The sequence below is a fragment of the Plecotus auritus genome, assembly GCF_963455305.1.
Source record: "Plecotus auritus genome assembly, chromosome: 4".
In the NCBI taxonomy this organism is placed as follows: domain Eukaryota; kingdom Metazoa; phylum Chordata; class Mammalia; order Chiroptera; family Vespertilionidae; genus Plecotus; species Plecotus auritus.
Genome location: NC_137775.1, coordinates 131,510,115 through 131,528,292, shown reverse-complemented (window position 1 = coordinate 131,528,292; position 18,178 = coordinate 131,510,115). Strand labels below are relative to the sequence as shown.

Genomic DNA, 18,178 nt, shown 5'->3' with positions numbered 1-18,178 from the left:
GATGTGGTGAGTCTGGTTGTCCTGGCCCCAAAAGAATTCTCTGACAATGGGTAGGGCTGCTGAGAAAGTGTGAACCCCTATTACTGGAAGTAGGTAGAGGTAAAATGACCATCTGGTTAGGACTGTAGTGAAAGATATTTTGAAGATTCAATTGATGTGCTGTCCAATCAGTAGCCTCTAGTCACATGAACCAATTTAAATTAAAATTAATTAAAATAAAATAAAATTAGAAATTTAGTTCCACAGCTTCGTTAGTCCATTGCAAGTGCTCTATGGCCATGTGTGTGTAGTGGCTTCCATAGAAGACAGTACAGAGAACATTTATGTCATTACAAAGAGTTCTGTTGGATAGTTCTGCTATAAGCCCTGATTGTACCGTGTGAAGTAATGTTATGTAGTTCAGAGGCATGAAGGTATGTAAGACATGGTGTCTGTTTTCAAAGACCTTATAATCTCCTTGAAAAGATGGAATAAAATGTGTGGTGTGGCACAGGTCAGCATCCCACAGCATGGATGTGATCATCTAATGCCATCATTAGTAACCTATCTCTTTTCCTGTTGAGGGTCTTGGACATCGGGCAATCTCTCTGTGACTGGTCACTGGCTACTAAGACAGCATAGCAAATGCAAAATAAGTTCACATACTGTCTGAAGAGAGGTCATACTTCAAGTTGCATAATAAGGCCTAAGAGTGGTTTATTTGGAACAAAAAACCAGTGGTCAGAGGTCTTTATCAATCATAAAGTTGGTACAGAAATTGTCATATTTTACATAATAGCAGTTTTGTTTGTGCATGATCCTCGGGCCTTTCTGGTCTACCCAGCTATAAAAATATCAGCAACCTATGAGTCTGCTTTTTGTGATTGGTTTTTTAACTAACACTTCCAATTAGTGATTAAAAATAAGATCCAGAGCCTTAGTCAGCTGTCTTGTTAATACAAGATTATAGCAAGGTGAGGGAGTTTAGATGGCTGAATGCAAATCCATTTACACTGTTAGAAACAATTCAAAGGTATATCCTGAAGGTACTTTGTCAAAGGCAACATTTTTGTACACGAAGGATATGTTACTATTGACCAGTGACTAATTATTCCCTAGTGAAATTTTTTCAACATCTATTCATCATGATCATCAAATGCATTTATTGTGCTCTGGTATCATGAAGCAAGTTAGAGATAATCTTCTAGGACTTTATAATCTAAGATGAAAAGCTTTGAAACAAAACCGAGAGACATTATCCATTATGGCCCTTGGACATAATAGATACATAATTTAAACATATACATTTATACAGCAGTCAAATCATAAATTGAAAACCACCTAGACTGCTCCCTTTTTGTTTTCACATGAATCATTTAGGTGGTAGTTTCAGCAGTTTGTTAGCTTGGGGATTCCTGGACAATTCTTCATGTAAGGAATGGCTCACAGTATAGGCTTAAAACTATCTGACATGAGTTTGCCCTGATACCCACATTATACTTCGATTGCAATACTTAGTCTGTGGCTTGTATTTTAATTACTAAGGACATAGCTGTCTTTCCTAGAAGACTGTAATCCTTCAAAGATCTGACTGTTATATCTTATAGTCAACATTGGTTCACATTTATTGAATTGAAATGGATTCCAGGGCAGTCCTTATTCAATGGACTTAACTGGCAAACAGACAAACTCGGCTAACACATTATCAAAATGCCATGTCTCCATTTGAGCTCTCAGTAACCTTGGGGACGGTGATGATTTGCTATGGAGCTCCATTTTTTATTTATTTACTAGAGGCCCGGTACACAAAATTCGTGCACAGGGGAGTGTGTCCCTCAGCCCAGTCTGCACCCTCTCCAATCTGGGACCCCTCGAGGGATGTCCGACTGCCTGTTCAGGTCCGATCCCGGTGGGCAGTTGGACATCCCTCTCACAATCCAGGACTGCTGGCTCCCAACTGCTCGCCTGCCTGCCTGCCTGCCTGATTGCCCCTAACCACTTCTTCCTGCCAGTCTGATCACCCCCTAACCCAGGGGTGGGCAAACTTTTTGATTCGAGGGCCACAATGGGTTCTTAAACTGGACCGGAGGGCCAGAACAAAAGCATGGATAGAGTGTTTGTGTGAACTAATATAAATTCAAAGTAAAGGAGCGGAGGGGAGAGCAAGAGAACCCTTCGCTCTTTCGGCTCTGTGGGCCGGATAGAACAGCTGAACGGGCCGGATCCGGCCCATGGGCTGTAGTTTGCCCACGGCTGCCCTAACCACTCCCTGCCAGCCTGATCTACACCTAACTGCTCCCCTGCCGGCCCGATTACCCCTAACTGCCCTCCCCTGCAGGCCTGGTTGCCCCTAACTGCTCTCCCCTGCTGGCCTGGTTCCCCCCAACTGCCCTCCCCTACAGGCCTGGTTCCCCTCAACTGCCCTTCCCTGCAGGCCTGGTTGCCCCAAACTGCCCTCCCCTGCAGACCTGGACACCCCCAACTGCCCTCCCCTTCAGGCCTGGTCACCCTCAACTGCCCTCCTCTGCTGGCCTGGTCACCCCTAACTGCCCTCCCCTGCAGGCCTGGTCCCTTCCAATTGCCCTCCCCTGCTGGCCTGATCACCCACAACTGCCCTCCCCTGCCAGCCATCTTGTGGCAGTCATCTTATGTCCACATGGGGGCGGCCATCTTGTGTGTTGGAGTGATGGTCAATTTGCATATCACTCTTTTATTAGATAGGATTTTATTGTCTAAAGTTTTACATATGTCTCCCTTTTCCCCAATTGACTCCCTCCCCACTGACCCCCTGCCAGCCGTTCCCATCCCAGGCAAGCCCCCACCACCCCAGTGTCTGTGTCCATTGGTTATGCTGATATGCATGCATACAAGTCCTTTGGTTGCTCTCTAATGGAGCTCCATTTTATATAGTGATTTGGAATTGCTGTTTTCCTCTAGTGGAAAAGGACATTGTCTTAGAAAGATATTCGGGTTACAGGAAGAGGGGTATTAGGCATTACTGACTGGGGGAATATGTTTGTTCTGGGACGTTCAAAGAGAAAGAAGGACAAAGCAGACATATGATGAATAAGAAACTGAAAGAATCAGGGTTGATCTGAAACACTCCAAATTTCCAAGGCCTTTGGAGATTCCTTGCCACTCCTCCATCATAATTAGAAAATACTGACATTCAGAGCTGATTTAAATGCTTCCATCAGTCTCAAAAGAAGTGTTGCCTGATTTGGCTCTCTAACCATGCTCAGTAATTAGAAACATAAGGCCCTGTTCTGGATGTTTGCTTGGGAACCTACCTTTCCCAGGCTGTGTCACTACCCATTGGATATAGGACTTTTATCTTTTCTCACCATCTCTCTTAGGAGCCCAAGCCCAGGTCACAGGAAGAGTATGAGGCCATGGGCATTCCTGGGAAAACTGGAGACCTTCGGCGCCACTTCAGACTTGAAAATACAAGAAAGAAACTCATTTTGCCTGCTCACTTCTTGCTGAAGCTCTATAAATCTGTATTATATTTGGAAGGCAGATAGTTCAAGTATGGTAAGATACATATTCAAATCAAAAGAGACAAAAGGGGGATCTTTGTGACAACCGGCTTGAAATGACATCCTTGTTTGTTTCTGAGAACAAGAAAGCTGTTCTGACTGCTGAGGCTAGAGTTCCTCACACTCTTGCTGGAAAACCATGACCTTGAAAAATCTAGGATTAGAATACAATCTAAGAAGCAGCAGCAGCAGCAGCAGCAGCAGCATTTTACTTCTGACAAAATCCACAAAGAAAACAGAAAAATACTGTAATCAAGGACTTCAGCAGTCACCTAGCCTGTCAAATTAAAACATGTGGCAACCACCTGTTAAGCATCTTGAGAAAAATGTCACCTTCTTGTTTTTCTACCTGACCTAAAATCTCTTTGGAGCACATTTGCATTTCCCAATTTTTCACACTTAAACAATGCTGTCCACACTATGTATAAAGATGACTAAGCAATTTTGCATTAAGTAACCAAAGTGAGTTCTGCCAATTTTAGAATAATTAAGTTTCTGCAGTCTAATATAAACAGTTCCAAGAACTAAATGTGGCCTACCAAAAGTATATATTACAAGTAGTCAACGCTGTGGCCAGCTGGCAGGCAGATCAACCTATTAAAGTAGAATTGTTCAGAATTCAGAGTATTATTTTTCTTTTCTCTCATTATTTTTTCTGCATCCAACTTTGTTTCTTTGGGAATGTTTTCAAGTATACAAAGCAAGAAACTATTGTGGGATAGCACCACTTGTAAACGAATGAGCATTTCTCTAGAGATCCTTTGGAACTCACAAATCATTCCCATTTCAACCCCGTCTACACAGGCAGCCAGAGCAAAAACGGAGCAAGTGAATCCAGTTTGATTCCACTCAAGATGAAATGTTTGTATTTTGTGTGACCTCCAAAAAAGTCTACAGGGACCACTAGACAAATGAATGTACATATTAAGCCATTTACCACCCCCCCTCCGCCCCCAGGCACCCCAAACATCTTTCTGACCAGAGATCCTTGTACTGCCTTTACCGGCTGGTTTGGTGGGTCAAAATTTAGCTAATATGGCTAAAGCCATAGGTTTAATTCCACTAGGAATTACTTAACTATTTGAGAGAAAATAAATCCTAAATTGCCACATGTTATGACATTAATCTGGGCCAGCTGTAATGGCAGATATGGACTGACAACTTTGAAAACATAGAGATGGTTAGACCAACCCATCCCACCATGACCTACAGTAGAGTGTATGGTCCAATGAATGTGAGTATGTCATCACACAAAAGTCCCCTATATATTCAAGTGCATTTTAAGCCCTATTGTCCTCCTCGTTGTGTTTAAACTCATGTATCGTTAAGAGTGGTTAAGGCTCTACAACCATGAAAACTTCATTGTTTCATAATGAAAACTTCCATAAAAGCGTTCAGCAAGTGTTTTGAAATACCACTCATGTAGTAGCCACATTGTCTGGTGGGGCACATAAGTTGTGACTATGACTACCCTGCCCTAATCATGGTGGTAGTCTGATGGTGGAGACAGGCAACAAATAACAAACACATTGGGATAAGGGTTACATAAGGAAAAACATAAACTTCGATGAAAGAGAATGACAGGAATGACCTAATAGTTTTTTGGGGGCTAGAATAAGACATAGGTAGCAATAGCTTTCAGGAATGATATTAACACATATACAGATGTGCATTCATACAGGGAGCATGAAGACCAGAGTTTGTACTCATTAAACAAATACATATCGACTCTGTTATGTGCCAGACACTCACTCTTCTAGGTGCTGATAAATCAAACTCCTCTCCACTTTTCTCTCCTAAAGAAGTGGGTGAGGAGTGAAGTAGTTAGGTTTGCGGGATGGGGAACTATTCTCACCCCTTCTTTCCCACCTCAGGTCCCATGTGGGTAATATAAAAGCAATGATTTATCAGTTGCTGTCTGCTGGAATTTATACTGACGCAGCGAATTCACGTTAAGCCTTATCTTCACGTAGTTCAAGTAGGAGGCAGAGTGGGGCATCTTTCTAGAAGCCATCCAGCTCAGGGACCTTCTGACAGTACAAGTATGTTTCTCACCCACCATCAAACAGAAATTTGCTGATTTAAGCGAAGCTGGTCCACTTATTTTTTCAAACTTTGGTTCATGATTCCAAGAAACAAATAGTCCACAATAAATCTCCCCCAGTGGCAGAACATCTCATAACCAACTTTTCTACTTTGAATGCCGCAAACAGAACCTTTTATTTGTTGACACACAGCCTCTGGACATTCATGAAAACAAGATGTTCCCTTGCTGCCTTTTAAGTTAAACAGATTTAAGTCAGGGTCTCAGCTGAATTTCAAAAACAGATGTTAAACAGTAAAAGGGCTGAACTGACCCCAGCAATGAGAGGCTATTTCACTTGAACTTGAATATTCTTTCTTAGTAGGAGAAGTGATCAAAGAAGCTTTAAACTGGAATCAGGAGCAATCCCAGGTTTCCTACTGTCTCCATTCAGTGACTGCCTTGTGGGTCGGGGAAGCTATTGGGCCTCTGAGACTCCTGGTTTGGTTTTAGAGAAGAAAGATGGTCTTTCTTCCACATGCCTCCATCCTGTTTCTCAGTAGACCTCAGAGGTCCTCCGTGGACTAGCTCCACCACTGTATCTATCACTTGGGTCCTCTCCCTACCCCACCCTCACATGCAAACACAAGCCAGGACAACTCCTTAGTCCTGCAATAATCTAGCCCTCATGTCTGCCTCTGGGCCTTTGTTCCTGCTTCCTCTCTTCTGTAACCCAACGTGCCCTCCACTCCTGCAAATCCCATCTATTTTTCTAGAGGCTAACTCAGTCCTACCTTTATTCTAGACTCATCCTCTCTTTCAACTGCAACATTGCTATCGCTGTTCTATTTGGCGATAAATACTATATGGCTCTGTTATTCAAATGTTCAGAATGTCTCCTTCTCCAGAGCAAATCTGAAGCTGCTCAGTGTCAGGGCCTACATCTCCTTTGCTACCCCCTCACAGTGCTGGGTTATTTGCTGCGCCTCTATAGATACATGGAAATATTGACTGAGTTGAACTTACTGAAAAACTTCTGGCCTGAGAATCCAAGTTCCAAATAATGCCACAGCTGTGCCATCCGTGCTGGTTGTCCTATATTTCTGTTTTGTTCTGGGCACATTATCGAATGGCACTTGCTGGCCTCCTTGTGGTCAGCTGGGGCCAAGTGACTAGTCCTGGCCAATCAACTGTGAACAGAAGTGTCATATCACTTCTGGGACAGACCATTGAATTGCTGGTTTGAGACCCTTCAGAGAGTTCTTTTCTCCCTACCGCAGTAAGCAGCAAGATCTCCAGATAGCAGCTTTCAGCTGAGGTCCCCAAGTAAAGATGACAACAATATGGACTCGAGACCCCTGCCTATCCAGGGTTAGAGAGAAAGCATGAGTGATAAACCTTTTTTGTTTAAATTACTAAGCTTTTGAGTTGCTCCTGACGGCAGCGTGACCTTGCTTGTCATGACCGATATAGCCTCAGCCAACGCTGTCCATAAGGAAAGTGATCTTCCGACATTAGGTAGCACACATCTCTGTTTCAAACAGGTTCTTACTCAAGTTATCCATTTTTTATTTCACTTTTGTGACTTTCAGTGTAGACACAGAGATGGGTAGGTCAATTGGAACACTGCAGCAGGGCCGCAGGGAATGAAAGTGGCTCACGTGGCACCTCCTGGTTGGCACCATCTCCCTGCTCCCAATATAGGGGCCCTAACTGTAGGCATCTTCACATGTGTGTTCATTCCTTTCTACCAGGAATGACAAATTCAAATGCTTTCAAGGACCAAAGTGGTCAATATTTGGGGAGTGGTGGCCTATGGGGAAATGAAGAATGTGTGCATCCCTAAGAGCATTCGACTACAAATTTTAAAAAATCTATTCTGGGCAAAGGAAGCACATTTGCAAGTCAATGTGTGCCTTAGGCTGCAGGTCTGTGACCCCTGATCTAGGGAGTCCTTCATTAATGGCCGATCATGGGCCGGGCCAGGCACTGTGCAGAGATGCAAGGGTAAACTCATGGTGAACACATATTGGGTTACAGTCCAGATGTAGAAGTTTACTTATTCATGCAAAGGTAATGTAGCACTTACCATTTACTAAGCCCACTCCTAACAACTTTATGAATATTATTTTAAATCTTTATAACAATCTTATTGTTTCCATTTTACAGATAAAAAGACTGAGGCCCAGAGAAGGTGAGTCTTTGCTCGAGACCACAGATCCAGTAAATGGTAGAGCTAGGATTTACATCCAGGCAGCCTGGCCCCACAGTCTGTGCTTCTAATCAGAGTACTATGCTCCAACTCACAAGACCTGCAAATGCATAATACAGGGCAGACTGTGGCTAGAAGCACAAGGATGAAATGATGGTGGTCGCCTGGAAGGATTCCTGCTCCTCTACTAATGCCCCTTCCTAGGAGCCATTTCCTGCCCAGAGGGTTTGGCCTGCTCCATGTTAGGGTGAGTTCATATTTGATGTTTATAAATGAAGTAAAAATTAGTGTCCTGTTTATGTCCACTTGTGCTTTGGCAAACTGAGTTATAATTTCATTTAAGTGGGTTTTGCTTTAGAAAACAAGTCGAATTCATTCTAAAACCTTAAAAAAATCAATTTACAACACTTCACAGTGTTGGCCTTTTTTTTTTTTTTTTTTTTTTTTTTTTTTACTTATTTAATTCCCTATAGACATTATGCTGAATCATCTAAGTTTATCTGCTTGTGTCCGTCTCAGGGCAGACCCAGGTTTTGTGGGACCTGAAGATTACTTGGGAGGCCTTCTTTAAGAAAGAGAACACACTATGAAATGTGAAAAGTTAGGCAGCAGCAATCTGTCCAAGGGATAGGCCTTACAGATCAAGCTCCATTGGATTCATGGCAAATCCACTTTGAGTCTCTCACCTTTGATTCTTATGAGCATTCCATAAAACTATCACAGCACCGTTACTTTGACTTTAATTTTCAATTACTTCAAAACTATAGTTATCTCTCCCCTTTAAAAAAATGTTTCATGAAAACCAGAATTTAGGAAACCTAACATCAGGGGCAATTATGCATCATTCTTCAAAGCAATTTTCAGAAAAGTAGAATTACAGATATAGCCAGTGCATTGCAGTGTTTTGCCTACAAACCACATAATTAAGTGTGATAGGTAGATGAGGGGGCAGAGAAATTTAAAATATTATGACTCTTTGCCAAGATGAGGCCAATGAAAAACAAATAAAAGTATCAAAAATCACAATTTACGTCAATGAATGCATTATTGGATTCACCAAATTTTCCATTGCATTGAACAAAACAAGAGTCCATTTGATAGGAGAGGGTGAAGGAACACTAGAATTGCTAATGCAGCCCAGACCTAATATAACACCTGGGTTGGAGAAGGTCCAATTCAATACAGGGTGAATAAATTAATGAGTGACTAAATATATGTTTGAAGAACAAGAAAAAAGACAGATGGTGCTAATAGTGGTTCCAAGTCTCCCTGACAACCCCAACTTACAAATGCATCTTTCATTTCTAAACCATTAGCAAGCAATCTGGGGGAGACAGTTAGACGTGTCCCCAGAGTCTCTCATTGTAACACATGTCTTTATGTTTATAAAGTTTGTAAGTCTGTGATGGAATCAGATTCACAATCATGGACATAATATACATACAAGTGGAATTCTTTGAAAAACTGGGAGAAAATGCTTTTAGAAGCACTCCTTCCTTCCGCCTTCCACCCCACCCCCGCCCCTGCATTTCTGGATATGATCAACACACTTTTTCCCAAACTCAGGATGCTCCATTCCATGGTATATCATTTTGGGTCATTAAATAACAGGACTCAATATTAATGTTGGCCTTTTTCATCCCTCTTGAACAAAGTGTGTTCAGCCAAAAATATTAAACTAGTCAACCGCTCTTTTCCCCTGTCAGAGAAACAGCCAGCATCCTGAAATCACAGTTCATTTGTACCACATGGGCGTGAATATTCAGACTCCATTTGTCTCCAGCTCTTAAAGGCTGGTGTTAGAGTGAATGATAGACATTTTGTTTTGAATTAGCAAAAAGGAGGAGAAAAAAAAAACGCTAAGTAATAAGTTTGGCCTAAAATATCTATTTCAGGGAATGCAGCTCTGCCATCTCCTCTAGTAAATGTTAATTTAAAAAATCTAGATTTAATTTGACATTAAGTTGGACCTGGGAGAGAGAATAGTGGGGAGGAAAATGTCTCAGATTTTTCCCCTACCTGGATTGAGTGCTTGTTCTACTTCATCTCACCGGAGGTCTGTTGCATGCAAGTGCAAGAGGTTCACAACTTTGTTTTGTTGAACATCCCAAAGCAGAGTTTGGAAGCAGTTGAGTCTGTGTCTTTTAACTGTACAAACTCTTCACAGTGGAAACCTTGGATAAGACTTGATAGTTTGGGTTGACAACAACTATAGCGCACAATCATTCTGTTTCTCTTTACGGCACACTCACTCGTGCTTATTGGAACTAAAGGCTGAAGTTCTAGAAGGACTCTTGGCACCATTGCCTGTTTTCCTCCCTGCTATCTTTGCCTCCCATCTCGGCGTGTCCACCCTGGCACAACCTCTCTCCGTCAGTAGCGATGCTAGGCAGGGGTGTGTGCTTTCATGGCGGTGCCTCTTAAGGCCAGGTGTAATTCCCTGGCCAGGAAAATGCCATCATTTGGCCAAAGTTTAAAAATCGGTATGTGGTGGCGCTGGAATGTCCTCTTACCCTCTTTATTATGAAGGTCTCCAGAATGTCAGGAAACTTTGGGAATGTTCCTCATGTCCTCTCAATCCCTCAAATGAGCCCATTGTATATTTTCCTCCTTTTGCCTCAGGACAAAGATCTGAAAGCAGTCCCCTTGGGGTAAGACTCTTAAGGAAGTAGTGGATTCAAGGCTTTCTCACCTATGAGCCTTGTTCTACAACCACAATCAGAAACCCATAGAAAAGACTCCTAGTGTGAGAAAGACCCCTTTATATCTTATTCTAACAAGTGTTGGCAGACTTGAACTAAACAGAAGACCCAACACTTTGTCAAGGGCGTCCAGGGAGGCTTGTTCAGCAAAACTCAAGGAAAAGGGAAGAAAAAAACCCTCTTTCCACTCCATCTGGAGTTTCAAGGGACTCCAAAAATATTGGCCCATAGTGATTATAAAAATCTCCCATTTATGCTGTTCTAAAACAAGGGCAAAGCCTGCACACAACTCAAAACACTTCTTTTAAATGTTCATAGGAAAATTATCTTTCCCTCCAAGTCCTTTAGCTGCCTGAAATTAATGAAACACAGTTGGGAGGCACCTATGCTGGCCACTGGCCACCATTCATTTGCAACACCTCACCTAGGCCATTCATAGATTGCAGAACTGTTTTCTCTTGACTTCAAAATTTCTCCTTTCTCCTTATAGGTAAATACCAATTTTCTTAAAAATCACTGACTTGGGTGTCATTGGCATTTTGGGTAGCTATGAGAAAACTGGCATCTTTTTCCTGGCTACTCAAAGAACACCAAGAGGAAAGTAGAGAAGAAGGTACCTGAACAAGCTGATATCTCCACGTTCATTATTTTAAAAATGGGTGGGGGTGTGCCAAGAAGGAGGAAGCTTCCAGACGTCTGATAGCCTCTTTTGCTAATAATCAGATAATCCAAAGGAAGATCAACGGTTTCTGCTAACAAAAGAGAACAAAGGGAGAGAGAAAAAGAAAAAAAAAAAAAAAAAAAAAAGGCAAGGAGGAAACTTAAAGGAAAATAAATAACACTTTAGAAAATAAAAGAGAAACAAATATCTTTTCCCTTTTTATTTGCCTCACAGGAAGAAGAAAAAATTAGGGAAATTCAGTGCTGGGGTAAACATGACCCCAAAAGATGGTGGATCCCAGAGAGAAGTTTGTTATGGCTGTCATGACCCATGGCCCATCTATACTCACTAGCCCCCATTCTGGCCATGCTGTAAACCCTAAAATATTTCCAATGCTTCCTCTAAAGCATGTGTGATGCGGGGAGACTAGCAGGGACCAATGAACTAAGGAGGGAGTTCAGGGAGCAAAAGAGGTACATTCCCCCCAACTTGCCTCTTTACTGTCTGGACAAGACAACATTCCATGGCACCTGACTCTGAAAAGGACCTGCCTTCTGTCTTTTGGACGTTAAAGGGCTAGTCCTGGGCCTCTCTCACCGTCCAGTCTGATCAGTTCTCATTGGCTGAGACTCCTGGACAGGAAGCTGGGGAGCCAAACACATGCTCATGAGTGGAGTTAGCTAGAAGGGAGCTAAGTTGGGTAGGGCAAGCCCCCAGAACGGTTTGAGGCATATCTCACGGAAGTGAGGAAAGGAGAAGGAATAAAACAGGACCAAGACATTAGAGGAGAGAGAAATAGATAGACATACACATTAGCTAGTATACATGGTCTTACAAACCCTCATTAGAAGTAGCATGAAGATTCCTTTCTCCTGTCCTAGTTGGTTTGGCTCAGTGGATAGCATGTCACCCTGCAGACTGAAGGATCCTACGTTTGATTCCAGTCAAGGGCACATGCCTGGGTTTCAGGCTCGATCCCCAGGAGGGGACATGCAGGAGGAAGCCGATCAATGACTCTCTCTGGTCATTGATGTTTCTATCTCTCTCTCCCTCTCCCTTCCTCTCTGAAATCAATAATAAATAAATAAATAATAAGATTTCTTTCTTCTGTCATTTATCAGTGAAACATTCTACGTACAATTTTTGGTGGCATTTTTTATTTTATTTTATTTATTTTATTTATTTTTAATATTTTATTTTATTTTATTTTTAATATATATTTTATTGATATTTCACAGAAAGGAAGGGAGAGGGATAGAAAGCTAGAAACATCGATGAGAGAGAAACATCGATCAGCTGCCTCCTGCACACCTCCCACTGAGGATGTGCCCGCAACCAAGGTACATGCCCTTGACCGGAATCGAACCCGGGACCTTTCAGTCCACAGGCCGACACTCTATCCATTGAGCCAAACCGGTTTCGGCTTGGTGGCATTTTTTAAACCACAGCTCTTCTCCCTCCACGTATTCTCTCTGGGTGGCCTCACCCACTGTCATGATTTTAATTCCCAAGTGTAGGTTATGACTGTGAACATCTCTGTCTCTAGTTCTCACCTGAACTTCAGACTTGCATATCTTGTATGTTTTTGGGTATCCCCTCAAACTCAATGAGTCTCGGTGAAAACTCACTGTCCTTCTCTCTTGGTTCTCAAACAGTGTCCTCAAGGAAAATGACCTTATCTGGGCAAATTCATGCTATTTTCTGTCTCTTGCCTACCTCTCTGAGGAGAGCAGTAACTCTCCTGCAATCAGTTAATTTTCTTTCAGCCCTCTCCAGCCTTGACCTTGACTATTTCTACCTGTTGTGGGAACAGAAGGGTGGCAAGTGAAGAGAAAGCACCACTAATAATCATTTAGAGATAGTCTTAAAGCAAATAAATTGTAGTTCAAAGGCTTCATCTAATCCAGGGGTCCTCAAACTTTTTAAACAGGGGACCAGTTCACTGTCGCTCAGACTGTTGGAGGGCCGGACTATAGTTTAAAAAAAACAACTATGAACAAATTCCTATGCGCACTGCGGGCCCGGGACCAGTCGGCTGCTAAGCAGGACAGGCAGCGGCACCCAGAGGGCCGGATAAATGTCCTCGGCGGGCCGCATGTGGCCCGAGGGCTGTAGTTTGAGGACCCCTGAATCCATTCACTTATTCATTCAGTTAAGTCAGTCATTTAATAAATATTATTAAGTGTCTATTGTATACCAACCTTCTTCTGGTGCTCTGAGAAGTGCAAAAGGCACACTCTTCAATTTCAAATATTATGAAATGTCAATGGGAAATGACAGCTTTACATACAAAGGACTATAACGAACTGCAGAAAAAACAAATGCTCTGAGAGTGATATAAATGCTAAGGGAGTTCAGATGAGAATTAGAGAGAGGTCCGTGTGCAACATCAGCATACTGAAAAAAAAAATGATGATGGGGTGTTATGGACTGAACTGTGTTCCTCCCAGATCCATATGTTGAAGTCTTAATCCCCAGCAGAACGGGACTGTATTTGGAGATCAGGGCTTTAAAGAAGTGATTATGTTAAAATTAGGTAATTAGGGTGGGATTTAACCTGATACGACTGGTGTCCTTTAGGAAGAGGAAATTTGGAGAGACATCTGACATATACATGCAGTGAGATGGTCATGTGAAGGCATGAAGATGGCCACCTGTAAGTCAAGGACAGGGCTCTCACAAGAAAACAAACATGCTGACATTTTTTAAAAAATCCTCACTCAAGGATATATTTATGTTGATTTTGAGAGAGATAGGAAGGAATAGAGAGAAACACTGATGTGAGAAACATGGATCAGTTGCCTCCCATACACATGCTAACTGAGTATTGAACCCACAAACTAGGTATGTGTCCTCTCTGGGAATGAAACCCACATCCTTTTGGTGTATGGGACGACTCTCCAACCAACTGAACCACCACCCAGCCAGGGCTGCTGACATCTTGATCTTGGACTTCTTGCCTCCGGAACTCTGAGAAAATAAATCTCTGTTGTTTCAGCCACCCAGTCTGTGGCCTTTTGCTATGGTAGCCATAGCAAACTAATACAGGGTGTAACTGGTATAACCCTGAAACAATAATTGCCTGAGAACTAGGCTAAATTCCTTAAAAACCTTTTCATCCTACTGATGCCCACTTTGGTAAAATTGTGAACAAGTGAAGTTTCCTTTAGTTTCTCCATCCCTTATCTTTTAAAATGCCCTCTTCCTGCTCCCCAGGTAGACTTCCTGCTGGTAGAAGTTCTCCCCCAGCTGAGAAGAATTTGTTGAAAGTGACAGGTATTTAATGCTTCTGACATCATCAGTGTTTGTGCAAAGGGAGCTATTCCCCCTGGAAGACTGACTCATCTTCTTCTCTTCATTACCTCAAGTCATCAGCATTCTTTGCAGGAAGTAAGGACTTCATTATTGAAAGGGGACTGTTTTGCTTAAGATATTAATTATATATGCAAAAAATAAAAAAATAAAAAATAAAGCCAAAAAAAATTACAAAACAATTCCTTCCGAACTTGATAGATTGCCTGGTAAATAAATGATGAGGTGCACTGCAGAAAGCTTGGCTTCTTGCAATGCATCGTTAGGTGCAAGAATCAGGCAGAGAGGCTATATAATTGCTAAGAGCAGAGTACCAACCCTGCCCTCAGTCACATAAACTCTACTCACGGTTAAGCAATCAGATATCCACGTCTGAGCCTTCTTATTGATCACCAATCCCTGTGGAATTCGATTGGGTGAACTTGGAATGTTTTAATGATACCTGACATAAAAGAAAAATGGAAACACAATTAAGTGGAATGAACTTTTGTTAATATAGACTATATATTATAAAATATCACTTTTCCTCATGTACTAGTGTTAGTTAGAACTTAAAGGGGGAAGTGAGGCATAGATATAAATATATATTGTGCATTTTAAAGAAAATAAATGCAATTGTTACAGAATCAATCCCTAAATTCTTCTAAATAATAGGGCAGAGAAGGTGGTATAGTTAATACAAAACAGAGAGTACTACACATGCCAATAGTCAAAGGTAAATGCCTTAGAACAAGGTCAAGGACACCCCCTTTCCAAGCTCAACCTTCAAGCCTTCTAAGCTTCAGACTTTCAAAGACCCTTTGCTTTGCCCAAGATCTTCCGCTGTTGATGGTTAGGGACTTGACCAGTTGGTAGAAGGGGAGGCACTGGAGGGTTACAAATAATTACAGAAATATGCTAGTAGATAATCTAGAGTTAACTCTCTTGCAACTGGAAACACAGCAATAAATATTTAACATTAGACCAAAGAATTAATAGCTGTGACAGTAAGTCACCATTACACTGCTAAACCTGCCCCAACATGATACTACAAGGGATGCAAATGAGTATGGGTGTGGGAAAGGCAGCTTTGGCCTTTTAATGCTTGCCTTTCTTTCAGAAGAATAATGTGAGTCTCAAATGGGTCTTAAGAACATACCTTGCTTTCCCCCACCCCCACCTCTGTCATTTTGTACTGGAAGAAAATCAAAGTTTACAGAGGTCAAGGGATTGACTTGAAATAGTACTGCTAGAAATTGGTCCTGGAGTCCTAGACTCTCATTTCACCTCGTTTCACAGGTAAATAAACAAACAACAAATCAAAGAAAAACCTGCCTAGTGTGTTACCTATGGTTTGTATGTATCTGAGGAAGGCTAGTTTGCAAACTAGGAATCGGGGCTCCAAAGGTAGTCAGCAAAACCAGGTGCCACCCTTTCCTTACTATGAGGAGTCACTCGGGCTACCTTTAGCTCCCTTCCCCGAATACCTACCATCTCTTCCTACTCATCCCAAATGCATGCGCCAATTACTGTATTGTCGATACAGCTAAGGTACCTTGCTTAGCATACAGGGATGTGGGCCCTGCCTTAACAGAGCCAGAAATCTAGTTAGAGTGATGAAACATATAATTATACTTCTAAGTTACAAAGCCAGAAAGAGGTAAGAGCTCCAAATCCCATTTAAATTCCTTTTCTTCTACCGTGGGCCAAATTTTGGAGGCCTTTTCTATAAATCTAAGAAGGGGACAAGAAAACCCGTGCGCCATCCCCAACTGGAAAGCTTGCCTAAACCTGGTTCATAATCTGGTTCCTTCCAGCTCTGAGGCCCCTGCCAGCGCCCAGTAGGGCATTACAAAATGAATATTGAGTGAATGAATAAACAGAAACCATGAACGAGTTTCAGGGAAGATTGTGAATTCCCCGAAACTGTAGGCCAAATTTTGCGTGTTTAAGCTTTCATTAGCTTTTGCTGATTTCCCAAAGCAGTCTCGGCTCCTTCCCTCCCCCCTCTCCCAACTAAGAACCTTTTGCTCAGTGATTTGAAGAGTAGTAGAGGATGGAATTTAGATGGGACAAGTTACAAAGTGTGTTCCTATGAGTAAATTTATAAACAAATATGGTTTTAGTGCCCTCTATGTGCCAAGAAAAGGGCATACAACAAGGAGCAATTAGCCGTTGTACTTGTCCTTGTGCCACTTACGCTGTGCTATCGCCCTAAAAGGGGATTCTCAGATTGGCTGCATATCAGCATCTTCTGGGGAAGTTTCTTTAAAAAAACATATACACACCAAAATATATGGGACACACCTCAGAGGTGCCCAGGAATATGCACCTTAAAAAATTCCCTACATTGGAATGCTGGTGCGGATGATACCACCCACCCCACAAGGCCTCCCACCCTTGACCCTCAGACTGCAGTGAAGGCTAGGAGATCAGAAGAAAGCAAGGAGTTACCTGTCTGGATTGTAAAGGAACACACAGAAAGACACTGAAATTTGTAAAGAAAAAATTCACAGTACCTTTGATGGGGAACTCAAGAAGTTAAAAATTTTTTAGCTTTGGTTATACAGTTAATAGGCTTGGTAATTAAAGCACTAAAAAGCCATTGTTCCAGCAACCTTTTTGCCCCAGGAGGACTGCAAGCAACCAAGATGGTATCTAAGTCAGTGTGCTCCAGGGACAGAACGTCCAGTCAGCAGCCCAGGACACAGATAAAGAATCACCGGTCAGCAGATGAAGGAATGCTAGAAAAATCACCAGACTGCAGCTTTTATCTGATTAACCCTTTTCCCTGAATTCCAACCCCCTTACCTACTTTTCTTCTGAATTCCAAACCCTTTACCTACACTTTTCTTCTCCCTATAGAAAAGGTTGGCTTGAAATGAGATTTAAGACAGTCTTTAGGGTACATAATCCTCCGCCTTCTCAGATCTCCAGCCATCTGAATAAAGCACCCATAAAAGATCACTTCTAGGACTATATCCCAAGAAACTAGAAACACCACTCAGAAAGGATATATGCACCCCTATATTCATAGCAGCACAATTCACCATAGCTAAGATTTGGAAACAGCCTAAGTGCCCATCAGCAGATGAGTGGATTAAAAAAACTGTGGTACATCTACACAATGGAATACTATGCTGCAGTAAAAAAAGGAATTCTTACCATTTTCAACAGCATGGATGGAATTGGAGAGCATTATGCTAAGCAAAATAAGTAGGTCAGAGAAAGATAAATATCACATGATCTCACTCATTTGTGGAATATAATAAACATAAACTGACAAACAAAAACAGATCCAGAGACAGAGAAGCATCAATCAGACCCTCAAACCTCAGAGGGAAGGTAGGGGAGGGTGGGGGTAAGGGAGAGAGATCAACCAAAGGACTTGTATGCATGCATGTAAGCCTAACCAATGGACACAGACACCAGGGGGGTGAGGGCAAGAGTGGAGGGGGTGGGGGGGGAATGGTGGGATAAGGACACATAAGTAATACCTTAATTAATAAAGGAAAAAAACAAAAACAAAACAAAACAAAAAGATTCAATCATTGTCTCTGCTTATTGGTTCTGGTAGTGACAGGTAGCACAAATGCCAACTTTTCCGGTGTCACCTTCCCCAAACACTGAGAGGTTCAGTATTTATTTGCCTAATTTCCCTTTCCCTGCTTTCTATTTCCTCAATATTTTTATTTTAAAATATGGGGATGAATATAGAAAAAATAGAGGAAGAAAATGGTATCAGTAGAAAAACATTTATATATATATTTT

General features: G+C 41.9%; 1 protein-coding gene across 2 annotated transcripts in view; it reads right to left on the bottom strand.

Annotated features, from left to right (window-relative positions):
• Positions 1–18,178, bottom strand: part of CALD1 (caldesmon 1) — a 210,585-nt gene that overhangs the window by 131,396 nt on the left and 61,011 nt on the right. For both annotated transcript variants that reach the window (XM_080665722.1, XM_080665724.1), the window contains exon 2: positions 14,777–14,870. The gene's annotated coding sequence lies outside the window, so the exon portion shown is untranslated. The remainder of the gene's footprint in view (positions 1–14,776; positions 14,871–18,178) is intronic.